This window comes from Eptatretus burgeri, chromosome 5, assembly GCF_056783735.1.
Source record: "Eptatretus burgeri isolate ZD-2024b chromosome 5, Ebu_testis_v1, whole genome shotgun sequence".
NCBI classification, from domain to species: Eukaryota; Metazoa; Chordata; class Myxini; order Myxiniformes; family Myxinidae; genus Eptatretus; species Eptatretus burgeri.
In genome coordinates, this window is record NC_140965.1 from 10226260 (window position 1) to 10231373 (window position 5114).

Here is a 5114-nt window from a genome sequence, read left to right on the forward strand (position 1 = left end):
CCCTATTTCGCGTGGGTAGAATGCGGACTGAGTTGTGGTGAGGTTAAACTCCCACCCGTGACTGGCTCCTGGCGGTAGTTCCCGGAGGGTCACGACTGAATTGTCCGTTCCGGTGGGCGACGCGGTCGCCATGCGAGTCAAGCGGTCGATCGCACGCCGGACGGGCCAGAATTCACAACATTGGATACACAAGTGTGTGTGTGTGTGTGTATGTATATATATATATATATATATATATATATATATATATATATATATATATATATATATACATATACATATGTTGTATGTCACGATTGGGTGGGTAGTCCCAGTCGTTTTCGTTTCTGGGGTGTCGTTAATATTGTGTCATAACTGCAGCAGCAGTTTTTAGCTTTGAACTCTGAGAATTGCTTACTTTTTCATATGTAAAATAGGAGTTCATCATTATCTTGTAATTAAATGATTTTGTTGTGTCGAAATGTAATTTTTGAAGTTTTCTTATGGATTTGCATGTCATGTGACATGGTCTGGCACATGCATATTGCATGTGTGTGTGCTTCCTTTTTGTGTGGGCAGCGATTTTGGTGGCAGCTTCGTGGGTGCTTTGCTTGTTCTAATGTTAAGCATCCATAGCTTTCAAAGGACTTTGTATGTGAGTAACGTTGTTTTGTTAGTTTGTCACGTGAGGGTGAGGTGCATTTCTGTAAATGTGTAAAGTGAATGTGAAAGTTTTAATATTTTTGCAATTTTGTATCTGACACAACACTTGTTAATTTTAGGACATTTTGAAAGTTTCTCCCAGTCTAACATACATTGTAAGTTCCCTTTCTTGTGGTCAGTGTGTTCATCTCCGAGGAACATGTACATGTGTACAGGCTCAGTGCTTGGATCGGTGACCATCATGTTCCAGTGGCATCTCTCCAGGTGGCTGATGTGGGTGAGCTGCCCGGTAAATAATCACACCATAATTATTACGAGCTAACAATTTTATTAATTAATTGTGATTCACCAATTGCTTTGTGTATTTTCAACACATATACATACATGTATTGTTTGGGTTAATTACATTGTTTCTATTCTTCCAATTTATCACAAAATGAGACGGTTTATTCCTCCTGGTTAACTTCGTCATAACTGCTTCTCACTGCACTGTACCTTTTTTGTTTCATACAACATGATATAAATACTGCACACTCATGGAGGTAATGCATACTGAAATATTAGTTGACTGGCATATTGCTGTAAATTAATAGGTATTGATTGTAAAAGTAATACATTATTACTGAAAGAGTAAGGGGAATTTTAATCACAATAAAAGGTAAAAATAGGACCGCCTGTCCTGAAGCTCACCTGTATCAGGAGCAACAGTCACTCAGACCCCCCCCCCCCACGAACCCTCTTCGACCCTGAACTTTTTAATGCCGTGAACAATTTTTGGCATATAAAAGGTGATGAAGGTTGTGGTCAAGTTTCATTAAAATTATGTGTCGTTCGGAGAAGAGAAGAAATACCTATTTTGGGGGTCAAAAAACGCCCGTATACCCCCTTAATAAGTGCAGATTTTGATGGTCAATACACTTTGGTACACCATGGGTGATGAAGGTTGTGGTCAAGTTTCATCAAAATAGTGTGTGTAATTTTGGAGAAGAGAACAAATACCTATTTTGGAGGATCAGTCCCCCCCCCCATCGACCCCTTTAATAAGCACAGGTTTTGATGTGGTCGACACATTTTGATCCATAGAGGTGATGAATGTTGTGGTCAAGTTTCATTGAAATTGTGTGTGTCGTCTTGGAGGAGACAGCAACTACCTATTTTGGAGGGTCAAATCCCCCCCCGTTGTCCCCCTTAATGAGTGCAACTTTTGTAGCAGTCAATACACTTTGGTACATCACTGGTGATGAAGGTTGTGGTCACCTTTCATCAAAATTGTATGTGTAGTTTTATTTGGGGGGGGGTCAAAAAACCCCGTAGACTCCCTTAATGAGCACAGATTTTGATGTGATTAATAGACCTTCTTTCAGCATCAGATATGAAGCTTGTGGCCAAGTTTCATCAAAATCGTGTGTTTGGTTCAAGCGATAATGACCGAAGTGTTTAAGGATTGATTGACTGATTGACGCACTCACTTATTCACCTATGGGCACTGCTCAATCGCATAAGCTCACCTGACTAAAATCCAGGTGAGCTAAAATGCAATGGCAGATGAACAACTCGTTATAACATCTTGGCATTATTGTATACTAGAAAATACCACCCGTCGCTTCGCTGATGGGAATATAACAGGGGGAGAAAGAGGTGGGGGGGGGAGAGAAAGAGACAGGGGAAGTGTGAGGAGGTGGAGGGAGAAAGAGAGGTGGGGGAAAGAGGGGTGGAGGAGTGAGGAGGGGTGGGGGGCAAGAAGGGAGGGAGAGTGAGGAGGAGTAGGGGAAGGGAAGGCAGTGTGAGGTGAGAGGAAGGGAAGGCAGATGTGCGGTGGAGCATTCATTACGACTCATATCGTCTCATCTAAATGATTCTGCAAAGAATAACAGTGAAGATGGAAACAACATAATGTCTGAAATTCATTTTCTACAGTTCATACTATAAATACCGCCGGAGAACAAACACCATCCAGAAATGTCCGAAGATAAACAACGTCCAGAGACGAACACCGCAAGGACACATCCGGAGACATACACAGTCTGGAGATGAACACCGCGAAGACACATCCGAAGACAAACACCTACCAGCGCCAAGCTCTCCATAGCCAAACACTGCTCGGGCACGTCCGGAAACAAACTCCTATCCAGACATAAACAGCGCCAGGACACGTCCGGAGACAAACACTGCTTGAACATAACCACCGTCCAGACATTACCACTCTCTGGATACATCCAGAGACAGAAACAGAGAGAGAGGGGGGGTGGGGAGGAAAGAGAAAGAGAAAGAGAGTGAGGCGAGAGAGAGAGAGAGAGAGAGAGAGAGAGAGAGAGAGAGAGAGAGAGAGAGAGAGAGAGAGAGAAAGAGAAAGAGAGAGAGGAGAGAGAGAGAGAGAGAGAGAGAGAGAGAGAGAGAGAGAGAGAGAGAGAGAGAGAGAGATGAGGTAGGAGGATGCTGCACTGCATTGGAAGGGGGGAGAGTGATGATGGGACAAAGAGAGAAAGAGAGAGAGGGGGTGAAGGAAGGGGAGGGAAGTTGGCAGAGAGAATATGTTATGCTTCATGAACAACGCACACACACACACACACACACACACACACACACACACACACACACACACACACACACACACACACACACACACACACACACACACACGAGGGCATGGCCGATATGAGCAATTTTTCAGGAATCGGCTGATTGGAATCGGTGTGATTACTCACTACAGTGCGTACTGTATACGACCCAAAATCTTTGAGTGGCTTTCACCTTTGTTTTGGGTGAATTTCAATGAACAAATTAATGTTGCATCATTACGTTAAATGACGAAATCAATGGTGCATTACGAGCAAATCAATAGCAATAACATTGCATTATAGACATTTCAAAGACATGTGCTGCCAATTGTCGTGTGACAGGTGGAAAAAAAAATTTTGGCTGGTTAATTTAGAAAACACGTTAATACAGCAAACGACTCAGAAATCAGGTGTTATCAAATATATTTGGCTTTGAAACTCACAAAGAGAAACCACATGAGGTTTGTAAAGCACACAGAGTCATGTAAAATAACCACTCTACCCACATGTACCTGTCTACCTTGTAGCAACTGCCGACAATACATCCCAATCGGGACATGAACTGCACCGCAATCGACTGTAGGGCTCTCGGCAAGTGGCTTAAGCACACAAGCAAGCACTATAATTAAATGGTTGATAATGAACGGCTGGCTTGGCACGTGATTATCAATTACTGAACCGTCATATGAAGCACACATTTCACAGAGATGCCCGAAATGTCAAATATATCCGAATTGGACAAATGAACACTTTTAGCAGTTGGAACTGCTGCTAAAGTCGATTCCGGAGCTTAAATTTTGTAATTCGGCTTAGTTAAAGAGATTCGAGGAGATGGCTTGTGCAGAAATTAAATAAAGCCACAAGCACTGGCGTGTCCTGGTGTTTATAAGCAATGCAATGTATCCAGTCATTCGATAATATGAGTGTGGAAAGTGAAGAAGAAAAAAAACTTTTTCGTGAAGAAATCATTGTGGCCTGTTCCAATTCAAGACATTGTTGAGCAGGCCGAACAAAGTTCCAAATTATGCCCCCAGCGAGGTAATCGAGGACGCCTTAAGATGCCAGCGAGGTGGCCAACAAGGATGCGTCTGATAAAGGATATAATTAAATAAGGCTGTTAATTATTTCCAAAAGGGGTGTTTTAATAAACCCAACACCTAATTTTCACTCATGCACTTCTTTGGAGTTCCCTTAGCATGCATGCAAAGTTCAGGCTGTTAGGTTTCATGTTTTTGGACTTATGGAGGAGACACACACACATTTATTACTATAGACTAGCAAATACAACCCGTGGCTTCACTGGCGGGGGTATTAAGGAGCGGGGTTGAGAGAGGGAGAGAGGAGACAGGGAGGGGAGAGAGAGGAAACAGGAAGGAGGGGAAGCTAGGAAGGGGGAAGCGTGAGTAAGGGGGGGTGGGCAGAGCTATGCCTCACCAAACGTTGCTGCACCGTGAGACAGACAGACAGAGAGAGAGAGAGAGAGAGAGAGAGAGAGAGAGAGAGAGAGAGAGAGAGAGAGAGAGAGAGAGAGAGAGAGAGAGAGAGAGAGAGAGAGAGAGAGAGAGAGAGAGAGAGAGAGAGAGAGAGAGAGAGAGAGAGAGAGAGAGAGAGAGAGAGAGAGAGAGAGAGAGAGAGAGAGAGAGAGAGGAAAAACCAAAAAAAGAAGAGAGAAAGGTGAGGGGTGGAGGTGGGGTTAGTAATATAAAGAGAATGATATGTTATGCTTTATGAATGAACACACACACACACACACACACACACACACACACACACACACACACACACACACACACACACACACACACACACACACACACAAAAACAAACTCATGTCAGAACAGCTGTACAGACAACGACACAAGAGTTTATAACGTAATCTGCTGGCACATCTGCAAAATCTCTGATGTCCAAGTT